A 22,971-nucleotide genomic window follows, 5' to 3' on the forward strand; every position below is an offset into this window, starting at 1 on the left:
CCCAACAACACTATCAAGGACCTGAATTCTTCCCACCTCCACCCTGCCATCCTCAGAGAGTTCTCTTCAACCTCAATCAAGGACATTCAAGAAGGCTGCCATGTCTCCAGCAGAGAAAAAGACTATGTCTTCCCAAGGAGTTCATTTATTTGAGGAAATCTGTGGGGGCGGAAATAGTCTTATATCTCACTGAGCAAAATTGTATCACATGCTCATTCCTGAAATTGCATCTAGGAGAACAAGACTAGCAAATTGGCTTATGATTAATGAGAGTATATCCCTGTGTTGAAGATCTTCCACTTCAACTCCAGAATTGAAGTTCAAATTTAAAGACTGAAGTTAAAGATAAAAATTTTGAATTTTGATCTTTTTCTGGGTAAGCAATACGTAATAGGATAATCCCTCATGATGCTGGGCAGCATGAAAAACTATAAGTTATATACAGTTGTGCTTCCCATCTCATTTTTGTTCTTATTTGGAGGGATTTGAGTGACATGGCCTCACTAAGTTACAGGACTAACCTCAACCTTGCAATCCTCCTGCGTCAACCTCCCCAGTCACTGGTATTATATCAGGTAATTAGGTTATTCATGAAGTCTGGCAAATCTCTTGGAATGTTTTTTGCCAAAAATCTCAGATAAATCACAGTGTTGGTTTAGATGGGCTTTTGTTGGACTGCCGACTCCATGAGGTATGCCTTTGGAACAGGGAAGAGAGCAGACATAGAAAGGCAAGTGTCTAGGGAAAAATCAATGTTACCACTCTTCCTCCTCCTCACCTCCTCTTCTTCATTCTCTTCTTTTTGGCAGTACTGGGAAATTAACCCAGGGGTGCTCTACCACTGAGCTACATCACCAGCACTTTTTATTTTTTTATTTTGATACAGGATCTTGCTAAGTTTGCGGAGGCTTGCCTTGAGGCAGGAGGCTGCCTCAGTTTCCCAAGCTGCTGGGATTTCAGGTGTGCTCCATCATGCCTGACTCTTTATTGACATTCTTCTGCAAGTGAAAGACAATATCCTAAAGCTTCTTGCTTAGTTAGTTCTTTCCTGCAATTAAGAACATTAAATACTTCTGTAGCTCCCATAATTAGACTTGGCATGTTTATTTTCCTCATAAAATGTCAGAATTGTGGAATCCCTGAGATCATCTGGAAAACACAGAATGGTTTGCATAAACATATTACACACAAACCACTCTAAAAGGAAGAACACACAAGTTGGCTCCAAGTATCCCCAGACATCCCACTAGGAATAAACACTGATGGATTATATATTACAAAAAGATACTAGTTATTTTGAGAAAATTCACAATTCGGCAATACAATTTACAAAATACCATTCAAATACTATCTTCTCTTCATGCACTGGAAATGTATGGAACTATTTTTTACAAAAAGAAAAAGTAAGAAAGTTCTTTATGCCCTTGATATGGAAAGGTCTTCAGATATAAAGTTTAAATATATAGTTTAATATACAGTGTATATACTGACATTTTTATTTTTAAAAGGAAGGGTAAAAATCAATCTGTATTTGTCATTTCCTTATATATGCATGAAGTAATTCTTAAAGGATAAAAAAGAAACTAAGGATAAATGTACTACTTATTCAAAAAAACAAGAAAATTCTCACACTTCAGTTTTCATGAAAGGGGAGTAAATGCAACTTGCTTTATTCCTCCCATTGAGGAGAACTGAAGACACTGGACATTATACACATAATAAATATAAAAGGGATCTGGAAGATAGAAGGCACACCATTTAGGGTGAAGACCATCTGAGGGGCCCAGACTGCACTCCCACCAAGTGGGAGCAAGACACCCTCCTGCTCCTCACGAGGTAATGCCTGAGGAGGCGTGAAGAAGAGTCAGGACTTTCACCACTGATAGTAGTAATGAGGCCACATTCCTCCTCATTTCCTCATTGTGTCAATGGAGGACTTGTACAGACAGTGAGAAGGTGCCTCACTTCCTCCAAGCCCAGGTGTGACCTTATGGGGGACTGGCACTAATTATCACACCCACTGAGCGGTAACAAGAAGCCCTTCCTGGCCAGGTGTCAATAAGACCTAAACTTGGTGGATGCAGTGGCACAGACTGAAGATTCCAGCTGAGGCAGGGGGGATCACAAATTTGAGGCCAGCCTCAGCAACTTAGCAAGACCCTGTCTCAAAATCTTAAAATATCTGGGTATGTTGCTCAGTAGTACAGCACCACTGGGCTCAATTCCCAGTACCTAAATAAATAAATAAGAAAACAAAACTAAAATAGCAGATTTATATCAAACATATCAATAATTACATTAAACATAAATAGTCTAATATACCAATGCAAAAACAGATGAGGAGAGTAGATAAAAATCACATCATGATTCAATTACATTTTATCTATATGAAACTTCAGATAGGATGATATACAGGTTGAAAGTAAAGGATGGAAAAACACTATACCAATGTTAATTAAAAGAAAGGAGTTGATTGTATCAATATCAGATAAAGTCAATTTTATTCATGCTTCCCCCACACACACACACAGAACCAGGGATCAAACTCAGGACCTCACACATGCTAGGCAAGTACTCTACCAATTTACTTTGATAGTATGGGGGAATGTGATGGAAGGGAAGGTCCAAAGAATCTGGACAGGTTTTTTAAAATGGATTTGGAGGAATGTAGGAAACAAAAGGGAGTGTGGGGGAGGGAAGCACAGAGTGCTTAGCAAGGAACAATAGAAGGACAAGACAGGGAGTGAAGAATATTTTGAAAATGTTTCGGTTTTCAAGATGGAGGCCTAGAGGGTGGCTGCATTTCATGTTGCTCCAGGACTCAGGATTCAAAAGAGGAGATATTGAGACGCTTGGGACCAACTCAAAGCAGCCGGGTGACTCTCACCCCCTGGGGGGGCATCCCGGATGGGACGGGGGTCCCGGAACGCAGGAAACTTTGTGAAGTAGAACTGCCGGCGAGACGCCCCTCCCCCGGCTGGAGCAGTGAACTCGGATAGCTGGGAGCGCCATAGAGGAGGCCGCTCGGCACAGCGCTGGGACTCGGAGCAGCCACTGGGGCTCTGGCGGCTGCCCAGGGGAAGAGTGGCAAGGAGAACTGTGTGGACTCAGGACACCGGGGCCTGCCCTGAGGAGGAGGAGAGGAGCGTGGCCACTTGGATTCGGAGAGACTGCACCAGAGCTACAGGCGGTTGCCAGAGGAGAAGCCGCGCGGCGAGCTGTTTGGAATCAGAACGACGCTTCTGAACACCGGGGCCTGCCCTGAGGACGAGGAGGAAGAGGAGCGGCCGCTTGGATTCGGGTGACTACACCAGAGCTACAGGCGGTTGCCAGAGAAGGGGCTGCGTGGCGAGCTGTTTGGACTCTGACCACTTCTGAACCCCGGGGCCTGCCCAGAGGAGTAGGAGAAGGAGGAGAAGGAGCGCGGCAGGTCCTTTGGACTCGCAGTGACTGCATTAGCGCTCCAGGCGGCTGCTCAGAGGAGAAGGCGAGTGGTGAGTTGTTTGGTCTTAAAGTGACAGCTCCTGAACACAGGGGGGCTGCCTGGAGGAGAAGCGTGGTGGGACGCTTGGTCTTGAGTGGCCGCACCAGAGCTCCGGGCGGTGCCCAGAGGACCCGTGCAGCGGGTCACGTGGATTCAGAGCCACTCAGAGGGACTGCTCCTGAACACCCGGGGGGTTATCTGGAGAAGGAGGAGGAACGGGGAGGGTCACTTCGACTTGGAGTGATTGATTGCCCCGGGCTACGGGTGGTTGGTGGGAGGAGGAGGCACGAAGTGAGTTTCTTGGACTCCTAGTGACCGCACCGGCATACTGGGCGGCTGTCTGGAGGAAGAGGCCTGTGGCGGGTCTCTGGGACTCAGAGCGATTGTTCGGGGCCACAGGTGGCTGCTCAGAGGAGGGGCCACGCAGCCAGGCGAGTAGGTGCAGAACAGGGTCCCAGGATCTAGGAGGCTTCTTGGTGGAAGAGCCGCACAGAGACAGGCTTAGGGCGGAGCGAAGGTTAAAGGCCTGTGGGCAAATTCTCTGAGGAGGGGCAGCCTAAGGAGATTCATCTGCGAAGGGTGAGGCTCCCAGGCCCAGGAGGTAGGGCCGGGCCCCTGGAAACTTTGCAGAGGAAGGCAGCCCAGCCCAGGCAGTAGCTGTAAATTGAGGGGAACCTCTAGGAGGAAACTGACCAGCGAGACCTCCCCACTGGGTGAGTCTTCCCTGCCTGGTGAGGTTTCCCCACAAGGACGGTAAAACCAGAGACACAGGCCCAAACAGGCCTTGCCTCAGCCCACAGCCTAGGTCCCCTTTGGATGACCATTGGTCAACAAGTGGAGGCACCTCTGCCCACTAGCAGGGAATATACCCCACCTGAAGGCCACCACTCCTAGAGAGGCAGCTTCCTTGTGGAGCACCACATTATCAACTTCCTCCAAGACTTCAGCCTACTGAAGGCTAAGAGGGGATATATATAGAAATCTTCAGGGACATTGTAAATCAACAGAGGAAATCTGCAATATCTCAGCGGTCCACTGATATCTGAACAATATGAGAAAACAAGGAAAGAAAATGCTGCAAACAAATCTAGATGTTACATCAATAAAACCCAATGACAGCATGGCAGAAGAAATGACAGAAAAGGAGTTCAGAATGTACATAATTAAAATGATCAGAGAAGCAAACGATGAGATGAAAGAGCAAATGCAAGCATTGAATGATCGCACCAATCGAGAGTTAAAAGAGCAAATACAGGAAGCAAAAGATCATTTCAATAAAGAGTTAGAGATATTGAAAAAAAACCAAACAGAAATCCTTGACATGAAGGAAACAATAAACCAAATTAAGAACTCCATAGAAAGCATATCCAATAGGATAGAACACCTGGAAGACAGAACCTCAGACATTGAAGACAAAATATTTAACCTTGAAAACAAAGTTGAACAAACAGAGAAGATGGTAAGAAATCATGAACAGAATCTACAAGAACTATGGGATATCATGAAAAGGCCAAATTTAAGAATTATTGGGATTGAAGAAGGCCTAGAGAAACAAGCCAAAGGAATGAACAACCTATTCAACGAAATAATATCAGAAAATTTCCCAAATCTGAAGAATGAAATGGAAAATCAAGTTCAAGAGGCTTACAGGACTCCAAATACACAAAATTACAACAGACCCACACCAAGGCACATTATAATGAAAATACCTAACATACAAAATAAAGACAGAATTTTAAAGGCTGTGAGAGAAAAGAACCAAATTACATTCAGGGGGAAACCAATACGCATATCAGCAGATTTTTCAATCCAGACCCTAAAAGCTAGAAGGTCCTGGAACAACATTTTTCAAGCCCTGAAAGAAAATGGATGCCAACCAAGAATCTTATACCCAGCAAAACTTACCTTCAAATTTGACGATGAAATAAAATCCTTCCATGATAAACAAAAGCTAAAAGAATTTACAAAAAGACAGCCAGCATTACAGAACATTCTCAACAAAATATTCCATGAGGAAGAGATGAAAAACAAAGAAGCAAATCAGCAAAGGGAGGAATTATCCTAAAGGAATTGTCAAATAAAGGAGGAAACAAGTTGTGTCAAACAAATAAATAAACAAAATTTTAAAAATGAACCAAATGACCGGGAAACCAAATCATTTCTCTATAATAACCCTGAATGTTAATGGCCTGAATTCATCAATCAAAAGACATAGACTGGCAGACTGGATTAAAAAGAAAGATCCAACAATATGTTGCCTGCAAGAGACTCACCTCATAGAAAAAGATACCCATAGATTAAAGGTGAAAGGATGGGGAAAAACATACCATGCACATGGACTCAGCAAAAAAGCTGGAGTATCCATCCTCATTTCCGATAATGTAGACTTCAAGCCAAAGTTAGTCAGAAGGGATAAAGAAGGTCATTTCATACTGCTTAAGGGAAGCATAAATCAGCAAGATATAACAATCATAAACATCTATGCCCCAAACAGTGGCTCATCTATGTATGTCAAACAAATCCTGCTCAATTTCAGAAACCAAATAGACCACAACACAATAATACTAGGTGATTTTAACACGCCGCTCTCACCACTGGACAGATCTTCCAGACAAAAACTGAACAAAGAAACCATAGATCTCAACAACACAATCAATAATTTAGACTTAACGGACATTTATAGAATATACCATCCAACCAAGAGTGAATACACTTTCTTCTCAGCAGCACATGGATCCTTCTCTAAAATAGACCATATATTATGCCACAAAGCTAATGTTAGCAAATACAAGAAGATAGAGACACTAGCATGTATTCTATCAGATCATAGTGGATTGAAGTTAGAAATAAATGAAAGAGTAAAACACAGAAACTATCCAACATCTGGAGATTAAACAATATGCTATTATATGATGAATGGATAACAGAAGATATTAGGAAGGAAATTAAAAAATTCTTAGAGGTAAATGAGAACAAAGAAACATCATATCAAAATCTCTGGGACACTATGAAAGCAGTACTTAGAGGGAAATTTATTTCATGGAGCGCATTTAATAAAAGAAGTAAAACTCAACAAATAAACAACCTAACACTACAGCTCAAAGCCCGAGAAAAAGAAGAACAGAACAGCACCAAAAGTAGTAGAAGACAGGAAATAGTTAAACTCAGAGCTGAAATCAATGAAATTGAAACAAAAGAAACAATACAAAAAATTGACAAAATAAATAGTTGGTTCTTCGAAAAAATAAACAAAATTGATAAACCTTTAGCCACACTAACAAAGAGAAGACGAGAGAAAACCCAAATCACTAAAATTTGGAATGAACAAGGAGATATCACAACAGACAGGATTGAAATACAAAACATAATTAGAAGCTATTTTGAAAATCTATACTCCAACAAAATAGAAAATTTCGAAGACATCAGCAGATTTCTAGAGACATATGAATTGCCTAAACTGAACAAGGAGGACATAAACAATTTAAATAGACCAATTTCAAGTACTGAAATAGAAGAAGTCATCAAAAGCCTACCAACAAAGAAAAGTCCGGGACCAGATGGGTTCTCAGCCGAGTTCTACAAAACCTTTAAAGAAGAGCTCATTCCAATACTTCTCAAAGTATTCCATAAAATAGAAGAGGAGGGAACCCTCCCAAACTCATTCTATGAAGCCAATATCACCCTGATACCTAAACCAGACAGAGACTCATCAAGGAAAGAAAATTTCAGACCAATATCCTTAATGAACATCGACGCAAAAATTCTCAACAAAATTTTAGCAAATCGCATACAAAAACATATTAAAAAGATAGTGCACCATGATCAAGTGGGTTTCATCCCAGGGATGCAAGGTTGGTTCAACATCAGGAAATCAATAAACGTAATTCACCATATTAATAGACTTAAAGTCAAGAATCACATGATTATTTCAATAGATGCAGAAAAAGCATTTGATAAAATACAGCACCCCTTCATGCTCAAAACACTAGAAAAAATAGGGATAGTGGGAACATTCCTTAACATTGTAAAGGCCATTTATGCTAAGCCCATGGCTAATATCATTCTAAATGGTGAAAAACTGAAAGCATTCCCCCTAAAAACTGGAACAAGGCAGGGATGCCCTCTTTCACCACTTCTATTCAACATCGTTCTTGAGACTCTGGCCAGAGCAATTAGACAAACCAAAGAAATTAAAGGGATACGAATTGGAAAAGAAGAACTCAAACTATCCCTGTTCGCTGATGACATGATTATATATTTAGAGGAACCTGGAAATTCCACCAGAAAACTCTTAGAACTCATAAGTGATTTCAGTAAAGTAGCAGGTTACAAGATCAAATGCCCATAAATCCAACGCATTTTTATACATAAGTGATGAATCTTCAGAAAGAGAAATTAGGAAAACTACCCCATTCACAATAGCCTCGAAAAAAATAAAATACTTGGGAATCAATCTCACAAAAGAGGTGAAAGACCTCTACAATGAGAACTATACAACACTAAAGAAAGAAATTAAAGAACACCTTAGAAGATGGAAAGATCTTCCATGTTCTTGGATAGGAAGAATTAATATTGTCAAAATGGCCATACTACCTAAAGTGCTATGCAAATTCAATGCAATTCCAATTAAAATCCCAATGACGTACCTTACAGAAATAGAGCAAGCAATTATGAAATTCATCTGGAAGAATAAGAAACCCAGAATAGCTAAAGCAATCCTTAGCAGGAAGAGTGAAACAGGGGGTATTGCAATACCAGATCTTCAACTCTACTACAAAGCAATAGTAACAAAAACGGCATGGTATTGGTACCAAAATAGAAAGGTAGATCAATGGTACAGAATAGAGGACACGGACACAAACCCAAATAAATACAATTTTCTCATACTAGACAAAGGGGCCAAAAATATGCAATGGAGAAAAGATAGCCTCTTCAACAAATGGTGCTGGGAGAATTGGAAATCCATATGCAACAGAATGAAACTAAACCCATATCTCTCACCATGCACAAAACTAAACTCAAAATGGATTAAGGACCTCGGAATCAGACCAGAGACCCTGCAGATTATAGAAGAAAAAGTAGGTCCAAATCTTCACCTTGTTGGTCTAGGACCAGACTTCCTTAACAGGACTCCCATAGCACAAGAAATAAAAGCTAGAATCAACCACTGGGATAGATTCAAACTAAAAAGCTTTCTCTCAGCAAAGGAAACTATCAGCAATGTGAAGAAAGAGCCTACAGAGTGGGAGAATATCTTTGCCAATCATACTTCAGATAGAGCACTAATCTCCAGAATCTATAAAGAACTCAAAAAACTCTACTCCAAGAATTCAAATAGTCCAGTCAACAAATGGGCTAAGGAAATGAATAGACACTTCACAGAAGAAGATCTACAAGCAATCAACAAACATATGGAAAAATGTTCAACATCTCTAGTAATAAGAGAAATGCAAATCAAAACCACCCTAAGATTCCATCTCACCCCAATTAGAATGGCGATTATCAAGAATACGAGCAACAAGAGGTGTTGGCGAGGATGTGGGGAGAAAGGTACACTCATACACTGCTGGTGGGGCTGCAAATTAGTGCAGCCACTCTGGAAAGCAGTGTGGAGATTCCTTAGAAAACTCGGAATGGACCCTCCATTTGACCCAGCTATCCCACTCCTTGGCCTATACCCAAAGGACTTAAAATCTGCATACTACAGAGATACAGCCACATCAATGTTCATAGCTGCTCAATTCACAATAGCCAGACTGTGGAACCAACCTAGATGCCCTTCAATTGATGAGTGGATAAAGAAGCTGTGGTATATATATACAATGGAATATTACTCAGCCATAAAGAATGTTAAAATTATGACATTTGCAGGCAAATGGATGAAATTGGAGAATATCATGCTAAGTGAGATAGGCGGATCTCAAAAAGCCAAAGGACGAATGATATCGCTGATAAGTGGAGGATGACACATAATGGGGGGGAGGGAAGGGTTAGAGTTAGGGTTAGGGAGGGGGGCAAGTATGGAGGAAGGAACTACTGTATAGAGGGTAAAGAGGGGTGGGAGGGGTGGGGGGAAGGGAAAAAATAACAGAATGAATCAAACAACATTGCTCTATGTAAATTTATGATTACACAAATGGTATGCCTTTACGCCATGTACAAACAGAGAAACAACATGTATTCCATTTGTTTACAATAAAAAAAAAAAAAAGAAAATGTTTTAGTTCCTTTGTTGCATGCGACAACCATTTACAGTAGCTGATCAAGCATGTGATGGGAATTTGCAGGGCAAATACAACAAAGTAAAGAAAGCAAGTATTTGACAATGGAATAAATACTTGAAGTTCTCTACCCTCCCTTTATTTACATAAACCTCTTACCTTGGCTTACTTTTCTCCTCACATCCTACCAAAATGAACATGGCCCTCCTTTCAGCTTTGCCCCTCTGAGATTTAGCTGCATCCTTTTGTTTGGCTTCTAACCAGAGCCCCTCTTATGATCCCCTTGTTGATCTTCATCTTCCAGTCAACCTACTTCCATGGTGTTTTATAAGTGAGCATAGATTTTCCACAGTCCAGAGATAGGAAGAAGACTTCTCCCACCTGCTCTCTCTATTTACCATTTCTTTCTCCATCTTTCTTCTATTTCCAAATGTCTCCAATTAATCTGGTATCTGCTGCTTTCATCTGATTGACAAATCATTTTATAATCTTATCCTGCCCTAATTATCCCACATCATCTTGAAAGCCAATGGCTTTTATTCTTTGTCTCCCTCTAAATTAAGGTGAGAGACCAGTCCTCAGTATTATTAATTTTCTCTTTCTCCTTTAAATCCTCCTTCCCTCAGGAATGTGAAGAGGTAAAAAGAGTCCCATCTCTGCTACTCAGCAAAACAATAATATTAATTCTATATATTGAGTCCTTACTACAGACTTTAATTACAGCTTGGATACTGTATCTAATTTAATTCTTTAACAATTCTATAAAAATAGTATTACTATTCATCTTTTAATTCCAGTAGTGTTGAGATAATAGGAGGCTTTTTTCTTTATCCCTTTTAGAATAAGAAAAATGCCTACTTAAACATACTTAATTCCCTTCAATCATATCACCATATTGATCCATTCATATGTTTGATAGAGTTTCTGTCTCTTTCACTGACTTTTCTACCTTTTGCTGTCACTGAATATGATTTTCCTCAAGAAGTCTGTTCTTGAATTTTTCTTAGTGTTCCTATATCAATGAAGTCCATGTATCCTAAGGCAGAGTTTCTCAAAGTCTGATCCAGGCCAAAAGCATTTTCCTTATCAGAAACAAAAATTATCTGGTCCAACATCAAACCTACTATATCAAAAACCCTGGAGGTGCAGCCCAGAAATTTGTGTTTTTACAAGCCCCCCAACTTGATTCTAGTGCATGTTAAAATTTGAGAACTTCTGTTTCAAAGTTTTGGGCACAGACCACCAGCATCAAAATCACTGTGGTGCTACTGGAATATGGGGATTCTAACCCCCGATCCTAAACCCACAAATCAGAACCTCTGAGGTTAGGATCAGCAATGCCAACAAGACATGCTCATTACACCAAAGTAAGAAAATTCTGTACTCTCTTAGACATCTCCTGAACCTTCAGTCAAAATTTCCCAACAAATGACCCCTAAACCTGTACCTCCAGGCCTTATTTTCCATTGGGCATGACCACATGATTTTCTCTCTCTCTCTTTCTTTCTTTCTCTCTTTTTTGGCTTTTCACTGTTTATTTATGACAAATATTCCGCATCCACAATTCTCTCTAGTCAAAAATTCTTTGAGACGATACCGTCTGCCTTGGCCAATCGGAAAACGGAGTCATCTGACACCCATCCTGCGAATGGCCCGGTAGATAGTGCAAGTTTTAAACTGGCCATTAAACCTGCCGTTGACCTTGTGTACCTTGGCTACGTTCATCTGGATGGACACATGGTCCTTGGCACCAATGATGCGGTTGCTGGCGGAGCATTTCCATGGCACGTGCAGGTCCACGGACTTGCCCGCATCGCTCTGCATGTTAAAGCGAGCCTGCTGCCTCCACCGCGAGCACAGAAAGGAGGTGGCCCGGCCCACGTTATTTTCTTCAACCTCATAATTAGAATATTTTGATTCATCCCATTACTCCTCTCATTCCTCCCAAAATGACTTTTACTTTCTTATTTCTGCTCCCAATCATTCAGGATTGAACCTCATTAAAAAGGGGTTGTCTTTGTCAAATCCAACTCTCTTGATCAAAAATCCAATTGGTCCTATTGATTTTTGCCTAATAGCTTTTCTAAAATGCCTTTTGCTCTTCATGAATCCGGCTAATATTCTATTTCTTGACTGGAAATTACATCATGCCTTCAGTTAAGAATATTTTTGAGGGGAGACAGGACATATAATGCTAATATTTTTAATCACAAGTCATCTGGATGTAGGTACAAATTATTAGTTATTGAGGATTAAATCCCACATCTCTGAGTCCAAATCCCAGATTCTGTGCAGTAAGCCGTGCCCTGCTAAACATTTGATCTTAGGATAACTGCTCTTGATTCTTTTCTTATTTCATGCAAAACAGAATCTAGTATAAATCAAGTCCATTTGACCCCCATCCATGAGGACAGAGTAACTGTAATGCCAATTAGATCTTAGAATTCACTTCCATGAGAATTGTTAGTATATATCATTTGTGGCTGTAGCAACCGCAAATCTGAATATGTAGTGCATGGCAATTAAGAAAAAAGAGAGTAAATCACTTCATTAACAAACAGTTTTGGGGTGATGGGCAGAAAAGAGCTTCAAAACAATATAAGAAATCTTTCATGTGGAGTGATTTTAGCATTCATGATATCACTATAGCATTACCACAAAAACATTTCATATTTTTGGACAGCTTTCCTTTAATTATATGTTTCACTACTGTTATTATAATCATTATGTTCTGTGTTTGTTAGAGTTGCAAATGTTAGTGTTGAGGAGTACCTTGGAGGTCATCTAGTCCCTGCTCCCCTTTGTACTGGTGAGGAAAACTGAGACTGAGGTAAAAAGGACTTTCCCAGATTGAGACAGCTAATTGGCGACAGAGCTGAGCTTATGTAAACCCAAGTCTCTTGACTTCAAACTTCTGCTTTATTGTTTTTCTTTTACAAGCAGACAGGAAGCATGACAAGCCATTTGAGGACTGAGAGGTATGAGGGAGAATCCAGCAGAAAAACCTGGGAGACAGTGATGGGACAGACAATTCGATCCAAGCAGAAAGGAAATGATGTCACTTAGGCTATCAAATACAAGAACAGAATTTGAGTCCTCGTGGCACAATGGTGCACACGTGCAACCCCAATGACTAGGGAGGCCGAGGCAGCAGGATTGCAAGTTTGAGGTCAACCTCAACCTGTCTCAAAATAAAAAAATGAAAAAACTTGGGATATAGCTCAGGAGCAGAGCATCCTAGGTTCAATCCCTGGTACTGTGTGCACACAGTTATACAAACACACACACACATACACACACAAAGGAACAGAATTTGAGGGAGGGCCATACCCAGATATTCAGCATCTCTGCATTCAAATTCACTAAGTAAATATGTACAACAATTATCCCGACCCACATGCTTTTTTTTTTTTTTTTATTGTAAACAAATGGGATACATGTTGTTTCTCTATTTGTACATGGAATCAAGGCATACCATTTGTGTAATCATAAATTTACATAGGGTAATGTTGTTTGATTCATTCTGTTATTTTTTCCCTTCCCCCCACCCCTCCCACCCCTCTTTTCCCTCTATACAGTCCTTCCTTCCTCCATTCTTACCACCCTCCTTATCCCTAACCCTAAACCTAACCCTAACACATGCTTTTTTTAACGGGAAAAGTTTTATATGCAAAATACCTCCACTTCACCCTGGATGTTCTTCACTGAACATGAGTGTTTAGCTGACAGCTGGTGATGACTGCCACCACCCCTCAGCTCTGTACTGTGACCTAAATAGACTGAAATTAGATCAATAATTTGACCTTCCACAAATGAACCCTCATAAATAAACTCACAGGGGCTTTTGCAGGTAATCTGGGAAATAATGTATTTTGTGGAAAGACTGTAATTATAGTGTTCCTTATCAATAATATGTACTTTTTAAAGGTCCACAATTATGCCTAGCATAACACAATATAATCGCTAGATATTTAATTCTCCCTGTGTGTATACAGATTTTGTTTTGCAACGTCCTTACGATTCCCAAATCAGCTCTGAAAGGCAACTGTTTTTATCTTTCCCTCTCTTCCTTCTATCAACTCCTCAGGACACAGAGATACACAGGGAAATGTGTGCGCTGCCCCTCTCCAAAGACTGCAAATAGCAAATGGGGCTCAGATTTTCAATCTGTGTACTCAAAGTCTCACACACATAGACACAAACACTTGCCAACTCACCTATTGCCAAGACTATGTGAAACTGAAAATCTTTTAGGACATCGAGTTCTACACTACACTAACAAAGCCAGGACCTCTTTCCAAAGACTGGCAGCTTCAGTGATGCTGCTACTAATCTTCTGCTACACGTGCTGTAAGACCTCGGGCCAAAACTGAACTCATCATTCCTCTCTCCACACTTCATTACAGATTGCCTAATAACTAACAATTTCCACTCCAAGTTGTAGGGAAAAGTTCAGTGGCAGGAAATATTCCTTTTCTTCACTTATCTACAACCACCAACAATTCATCTTTACTTTTACTAACAAATTTGGTTGCCTAAAATATGAATCTCACCAATGGTCTTTTTTTCATACTTAAAAAATTTTCAATAACTCCATTACTATAGGACACAGTTATAAATATATATACATATATACTTATAAAGGTTCACAATTATGCCTAGAATAACACAATATAATATATAAAAGAAACTCATATAAATATACTATATATATAATATATATAATAATATTATATATAATATCTACAAAATTTTAGGGCCTCCTGGGTCCTTGTATCACAAATTCCCCAGGAGCTTCCTCATCATGCAAAGGTTTCTCTCACTCACTGAAGGCTGGCATTCACCCACTCCTTCACTTCTACCCTCATCTCACACATATTCACCCTTCTCTCCCATTTTCACCTGTGAGAGTCAACAGTTTAAATACACTTCTTTCATGTAACTGTCCCAACAGTTGGAAATAGTCTCATCCTTATATGTACCCTCAAATCATTTCTCACAGTCTTTCCTTTTTCTTTTCTCTCTCCTCCCCCTCCTCTTCCTCCTCCTCCTTCTTCATCTTCTTTTCCTCCTCCTTTATCTTTTCCTTCATCTTTTCCTTCTCCTTCTTCCAGTACTAGGGATTGAATAATCCAGGATGCTCTACCACTGAGTCACATCCCCAGCCTTTTTTATTTTTTATTTCGAGACAGGGTCTCGCTAAGTTGTACAGACTGGGCTTGATCTTCCTGCCTCAGTCTCCCAGGTATCTGGGATTTTATTTGTGCATGACTGCTCCCTCACAGCCTCCTTTTTGTATCCAGATCTTGATTTGGGGTACCCAAAGGGGAAATACACAGAGCTGGGACTTCTGGACCAAGACTTTCATATACATAATGCAAAGAACCTCATAGTATGGGCTGTAGTCAAGTAACAGTATTTTTTTTAAACAAAAGATATATTGTAAATATTTAGACATATGGTACATAGACCTCTTATCCTGGGTCCTGAAAATGTTAAGGTAGACACAAACAGAATTGGGAGTTTGGGAAAATTATGAGTTTCTAGTACTGCAAGTGTTCAAGCACAGATCAGGCAAGCTCTAGACTTAATTGTCTTCCTTCTTCTCCTCGTTTTTTCTTTTCTAACCTTTTAAAACATAACTTCAGGAGCCCCTGAAAGGTCAAATTTGAATTTTGAATGCCCATTCTCCTCTGTGTTCTGTGCTGGAACACAGCGGCATGAGATCTGGCACCTGGCTCCAAACTCCTACAGGGAATCCACAGGCCAGAGCCTAACCTTATTCCCTCCACACCCCTGGCTCCAACCATCAGAACAGAGTGCCTTGTGTGTGTGTGTGTGTGTGTGTGTGTCCAGTATTGAAGATTTTTATCTAAATATGAAAGATACTTGTAATTCCATTACTCACAACGATGTTTATACACCAACCCTTGTTTCTCATAGTGCAAAACTGGACCAACTAAGTATCCACTAATGGAGCATTAGAAAAGTGAAATATGACACAGCCATTGAGTGGACCATCAGTCTAAATTTTTTTAAATGTATTTGATATTATTAAATTTAAAAATTGGTTAAATATACATATTATAATCTAATGTTTACAAAATATATATTTAATGTGAAAAATTCTTATATTGTTAAAAGACTAGTTAATTATAATATGTGTGATATGATCCATGGTTGTTTTATGTGGAGTATAGTTTATCTAAGAATGATACATTCCCTCATTCCCACCCCATACACACACACACACACTCACCATGCCTAGACTAAAACTGACAAAGTGGTTAACAAATAGTATTATCACTGGGAAATGTGACTTCAGAATTTATTTTTGGCTTTTTTTGTTTGGCTTGGTTTTCCCATTGTATCCCTAGGTTTCACAAATCCATAGATTCAACCAACCAACCACAGATCAAAAATATTTTTTAAATTTAATCTGTACTAAACATGCACAAACTGTTTCTTTTTATTTTATTTATTTGTCAAACTATTTTTCTTGTCATTACTCCCTAAGCAACACAATAACAACCATTTCTTACAGCATTTACATTTTATCATGTATCATAAGTGATATAGAGATGATTTTAAAAATAAGGGGGGATTTGTGTGGATATTACGGAAAAATATTATGCCATTTCATATAAGAGAATTTAGTATTCGTGAGCCGTGGTATCCTGCTAGAACCAGTTCCCCACAGATTCTGAGGGATGACTGAATTTTCTATTCTTTCGTGTTAAACTATTTTAATTATTTACAAAGGATATGTTTTTCTTTCCTTTTTTATTGTTTATTGGTTTTTTTGTGGGTTTTTTGTTGTTGTTGTTGTTTTGGGTTTTGGTTGTTTTGTTTGTTTTTTATTTTTTCCTGGCGCTAGGGATCAAACCCAGGGCCTTGCATGTGCTAGGCAAGTGCTCTACCACTGAGCTATACCCCTATCCCCTAAGACATATTTTTAAATGAAATCATACAGAATCTATTATGATTATTTAGATGTGGGGGTCATAAATATTTAAACTACAGCCGTGGCACTGGGAATGGAAAATAAGGGTAAAATGTGACATGTGGCTTAGAAGTGAGTGAGTGTGAAAGGAAGAAGCAAGGATGATTCCAAGAATAGCAGAAAAATCAAGATGGGAAAGCAGGCTCTGATTTGAGCATGATGAGGATGGTGGATTTGGTTCTGAATGTACTGGTGATTTCGGATGACAGAGAACCTACAGGAAGTGCCTAAGAGGTGATTTGGCTGAATGTTAGAGTAGTATCAGACTGGAGATACAGCTCACAAATGTATAAAAAATACAATAGGTCACTGAAGATCTGTAATAGAGACCCAAGGGAGAACAGAAAAGGGAAAGAAAATCTTGAGGACTGCCTAAATTTTAGAAGATCTAGAAGATTTGGGGAGGAAAAAATCAGAAAAGGATAAGTAAAAAAGAGAGTAGCAATTCATAAATTGGTAACCTGGAGAGGGAGACAAGTTCTGTGCTTTCACACCTGGATATGCAAAGAAAGTATGAACTTTTTTCCAATATAATTTTTTTCATATGCTTTTACTCAGCTCAGTTCCTTGGGAGGAGTAGTGATGGAAAGAATAATAACAGTCTATTAACTGTATCTGAGTCAGGATTTTATTTCCTCTCCCTGTATCTTCTCAACTTGGCATCCAGGTATAAATGGTGGGAAAAGCTAGAGTTTACATGATGACTGAGAGAATTACATGCATCCCCTCTCAGTCTGTGTTCAGTGACATCATGCTGCTAGCTCGAGATCAGGCATGATGTGAGCATTTTTACCCCAGAAGTTGTCATGTGCTGTTGGGATATTTTTTTCTTAAGAGCTGGTTAAACATTCACCAGCATAGCACTTTTTACATGCCTGGAACCACAGAAAGTTATCTTCTTGACTTCTAGATTCTCTGATCTTCTCAGAGACATCCCTTTATTGCCTGGTCACTGGCCAGCCTGCTAACAGCCACTGAGGATGCATCAGCTGATCAAAGGCTTAGGCAAGACTCAGGGATTTCCTTTGCTGGCTCAACTCAGCTCACTACCATTAGTGACTAAGTAACTCTGAGACCCCTCAGCAGGAACTCCTGTGGAGAGCCTCCTCCCTTGGCCTCTGAGGTGGGTCACTTTCTGCAGTGGTCACCCTCACTCAGCTTCAGCAGCAGGCCTGCTGGCTCACTACTGTGCTATTTTCCTCCTCTCCCTCAGGTCTTGTTAAAGCTTCTGAGACTTTCCTGTGCCATTTGGGAACTACAGGAGGTTCACAATTGCTAAGTAAGTCTCATGGGCTACCCAAACACTCCACACTCCCATTTAAACTCTGAGACCACTCTCCAGTTGAAGCAGTTACTGCAGTGATGCTCTCCCAGAGTTCTGAGCAGGAAGTGGGACAGAGGACCCTCTGCTTTGCCTTTTCCCATCTAGCAAGATGTCCGCTCAAAGGGAAAGACATTGCACACATGTATGACCATCTGTTCCTCTTCCCTTTGGTAATCTTCTTCCCACTCCTTCACCCACAAGGGTCCAGCTTTCTTCCTGAAGGCAAGGATTATCTTATACCATCTTTAAAATGTCTCTATCTATGGCATATAGAAATCCCAACTCTCAACAAAGCTCAATGCTCAAGGCTGTTTTCGTCCTCCAGGCCAAAAGCAAATATTATCTTCACAGTCAAAACTGAAAAAGGCTTTTGTCCTACTTTGCGCCATCCTCCCCTAGAGTGTGGAAACTCATTTCTTTGAAAGGTAGGGACACTGTAGCAATAATATTTACAGATATGAAAAACATCTAAAACCTTTTAATGTTATCTCATTATGTAAGTTCAGGAAGTTAACTATTCAAGTAAAACAGATTTCTTTAACTTAGGCCATTTTTAGGTGGCTAATAGACTCATGTGCATTATACATTTCCAAAACAGGGATATAGTATGCAACATTTCCTGAGTTTATTTGATTAAGGAAAGGGACTTCTTAGATTACCTTGTAGAATTAATTCTATATGGAACAAACATTTGGAGATAGGTAGTTACTCAAGAGAACCAAAATAATATTGAATCCAAGAGAGCAGGGGCGAATTCTAGAGGGAGAGAATAACTTGTTCTTGGTGGTTTCAATTTGTTTTTCCTTTGTCTCAAGAGCTCAAAATTATTTCTACTAGAGAAAGTAAACCAGCATTGACTAGACAGATCTTCTTGAGCGTATGTATGTCCTATATACTAGAATGTTAGAGACTTTTTGTAGCTCCATTTTGTTTTTTCTGTCATAGGCCCTTAATAAATTAGTAGGTTGAAGCATTAATAGTAACTTCACAGATTGAATGTGCTCATGGAATTTTCGAAAGCAGTTAGTTTCATCCTATTGAAGAATTGATGCGATGGGAAAGATCTAGAACACAGCGGCTCTTTGAAGTATGAGGTTAAAATTCCTATCATCTGTTTTACAGATTACCTTCCCTGAGCCAAGACTGCTGTTTTTAATTCTTGTTCTCTGAGTTTCTTACTTGCTTATTCTTACTGTTGTGATCACTGGAAGGGAATAATTTAGGTTGCTATTATGGCAATTTTCTATTTTAATACCTGGAATTATTCTATTATCCTGCTGGCATTCAAATTAACCTACCTAATTTCAAAAAGTGCCCAAACATGGTGAACCTGGGGCAACATACATTTACTTTTGGTAGCATGATCATGATGCCCACAAATTCAAGTTTGGGTTTAGTGTCCACTGAAGTGCTAGCTTTGCTATTCCAGTGGATCTTCTCTTCAGCCTAGAGAAAAGCATGAGAGTCCTAGAACCTCTTTGGACTTCAGCTCCCTCTCACATGGACTTGATGCATGAGTGCACTCACCTCTCACCCAGCCTGGCTCCAGAGGTTGTTGTAGAGACACATGCTGGCTATAGGTTCAACATCACTAAAAGGGGACATTTTGGACAGTACTGGCCAGCTTGCCAGAGAAAGAAGGAAATAGAACAATCATGTTTTAGTTTGTAAGACATTCTTTGGAAAAGAATACTAATTTTTTTTTAAAAACTGTCTTCTGCTACTCTATTCCTGGCCACTCAAAGCTACTGAGAATTTTAATATTTAATTTACTATCTCGTTTAACATCTATTGATCAGCTTGTAAACATGAACCTTTACTGATAGTTCAGCCATAGGGATTTTACACAGATTATCCAAATATGACATGTTATTATGGTCCAGATATGGTTTGTCACTCAGGGATCTGTGTGTTCGGTGCTTGATCCCCAGCATGATGGTTTTGGAAGTACTGTGGAACCTTTAAGAAGGGGCATCCAGTGGGAGGTCCTTGGGTCATTAGGGGCCCTGCCCTCAGAAGAGATTAAGATATTTATCATAGAACATCTTGGTAGTTCTCAAGAGAAGACTGCAATATAAACCTGAACCTGGCCCCACCCAGCAGTTCTCTGGCTTACTATATTGGCCTAGCCCACAATCTTTTGCTTCTGCATGTGCTCCAGAAGTTGCCATCCATCATGACAACATAATCAAGAGGACCAGCAACAAAACTGTGCCAAGTCCCATACCCTCAAACCTCCAAAACTGAGTTAAATAAACCTCTGTTCTTTATAAAACTAGCATGTCTCAGGTGATTTATTATGGCAACAAAAAACTGACTGATACACATATATAATATACCCAATATGTACCATAAAAATTTGTAAATATATTCATGATTATGCAAATGTTATACAGATGTATATCTTATACAAATTTTTTGCCATCTACAAATGACATACATTCCATAAAAAATAAAACTTGTCTAATCATAATACATAAAATAATAATAATAGAAATAGTGTTACCAAACAAAATGAAACTTAGGCAAGTTGGGCATGGTTGCACAAGCCTATAATCCCAGTGGCTCTGGAGGCTGAGCCAGGAGGATCGTATGTTCAAAGACAGCCTCAACAATTTAGCAAGGCCCTAAGCAGCTTATCAAGACCCCAAGACCCTGTATCAAAGTAAAATATAAAAAAGGGCTGGAGATGTGGCTCAGTGGTTAAGAGACCCCCCTCAGTACCAAAAACAAAAGAAAGAAAGAAGAAGAAAAAGAAAAGGAAACAAACAAATAAACAAGATATCCTGTCATATGTGAACTACAATTTGTCAAAAGTATATAATATTATCATGATAATAAAGGCTAATTTTATTTAGAAGCATTACTGATATCATCATAATAGTATCATAACTTTGCATCCATGATGTGATTTTTAAAATCAAAATACTAAGAAGGGAACTATTGTGTGTTTTTACATAAGAAAGAGACAACCTTATGGAATTAAAAACGATTGCAGTTTTCTTTTAATTTTCTAATTTTTTAAAAATATATGGCACTCTTATTGTAAGGAAAATAATAACTTTTTTATTTTTTATTTTTTTATTATTCAAAATTCTTTTTTTTTATTTGTTTGAATTAGTTACATAGGGAAATAATAACTTTTTACTCAAAAACAATTTGCAAGTTGAGGTACCAATAGTCAAGACTTAGGTGACGAAGCACATTAGGTACCTGGATGATTGGTGTGAATGTGTTCCAAACCAAGGGCCCAGAGTGGAAAACAGATCGTCAAGATTTGATGGGTAGTCAAGTCTTGAAAAGAATTTTTGAAGGAGGGAAAACTTAGCAACTGGAGAAGTGAGAAGAGAGCATTTTCACTGAATAGCATGGATAGTGGCACAGAGGTAGGGTTCCATTTTGACATGGAAATCAGCAGCACATATGAATTCCTCTAGGAATATGAAGACACACTGGTTCACACCAGGCTCAGGAGAGCCATGAATGCACAACAAACACAGCCCTTGGGGTGTAGGGGTTACCAGGGATGCTTTTATCCAGATAGTGATGTGCTGTGTATACAAATTAGAAGGATACCATGATAATAAATGACAAGAGAAACAGTTGTATCCAGGTTGCTGTTTCTCACATGCAAGAGGTGAAGCAGGAAGTTTGAGTCACCTTGGATTATGTTATACCATCCCTCGTTCTGCTTAAAGACATCACTGACTTGCCCACTCCCATGCTCTTCCAATCTCCTCAAATCCCTAGGGTACCTCTCTCTCTGTTCATCTTGGGCATTAAGTCATCATCTCCTCACCATCCTCCAGGATGCTTTCCAAAATGCCATCACAGTTATTTCACCCATCTGAAGCAGCATAATTCCAAAAGCTCTCTGAAGAATGGGAAACGCAGTCTGGGGATAGTAACCAGGCAGGTGTTCTAAGCAGGTGATCCAGTGTAGAAAATGCAGAAAACAGATCAGAAGAGATTGAACTATTACTGCATCCCAAACAACAAACTTTGAGAAGATATCGTGAGAATAAGCTAGTCTTCTTTAGTGGTGGATGAGGAGTAGGAGTGGTGAAAAGGTGAAGTAGGCATAGGATGAATCATTTAAAACCAGTCCTTGCCATCAAATAACAAAGTTAACCAACATGAATTTCATATTGCCTCCTCTTTCTTCCTCTTCTTTTATTCATGCATGCAGTGTGCATTTATTGAATATTAAATATCACTGCCCCAGAACACAAGTTACTCACTAGTCAGAGGGATTTACTGATATTAGAGAACTGCCTGAAAATAGAAGTCCTATTGACTTTGTGAATTCATTCTCTTTTTCCTATATTAGCAACCTTATAAATAGTAAATCATAAACATATTTGTGAAGTTCTCTCAGATATGCCCAAAGATTTCATCCTTTTGGGGGTGCATAAAGGATATGATGAATATTTAAAACAATAAAATGAATCACAATCAGATCAATTACGTACAGTGATAAAGTTACATACTGCACATGCCTGCAGCCCCGTTCACATTCAGCCTGATGTGATAGAGTTATGAAGTACAGAGCCTGCAAGACAAACCACGTGGCATTTTCTATATGTCTTGATAAACCACAAAAGATTTGAGATAAAGTAAAAATCAGGGGCAAAACACTGACCGCTATACTTCTTTGTGAAAGAGAACAAATCTTTTTTATATACCTAAATGCCTTGCACATGGCAGATCTTCAGATATTTGTTAAATAAATCAAACAGGTCAGATACCTAATGCATTTATTTCATTATATAAATCCCAAGGAATTCAGGTACAACAAAGGGAAAGGAAGAAGGAGAACTCCAAATTGACCAAGATTGAGTTTCTTTTGTTAAAGAAAGCAGGGCTTGTGATTAAAAAAAATAAACTTGAATGACTTGCCTCCTGACGTTTGGGACTGAGACACACCTGCCACAATATT

The 22,971-nt window shown here is 39.4% G+C and overlaps 1 pseudogene across 1 annotated transcript; it reads right to left on the minus strand.

The window, feature by feature from the left end:
- Nucleotides 1-11,227: 11,227 nt before the first annotated feature.
- LOC306640242 (small ribosomal subunit protein eS21-like) lies at nt 11,228-11,554 on the minus strand (annotated as a pseudogene). Its single transcript has one exon. The product of its transcript is annotated as a small ribosomal subunit protein eS21-like (transcript).
- Nucleotides 11,555-22,971: the final 11,417 nt, after the last annotated feature.

The sequence above is a fragment of the Sciurus vulgaris genome (assembly GCF_902686455.1).
Source record: "Sciurus vulgaris genome assembly, chromosome: 11".
Lineage (NCBI taxonomy): Eukaryota > Metazoa > Chordata > Mammalia > Rodentia > Sciuridae > Sciurus > Sciurus vulgaris.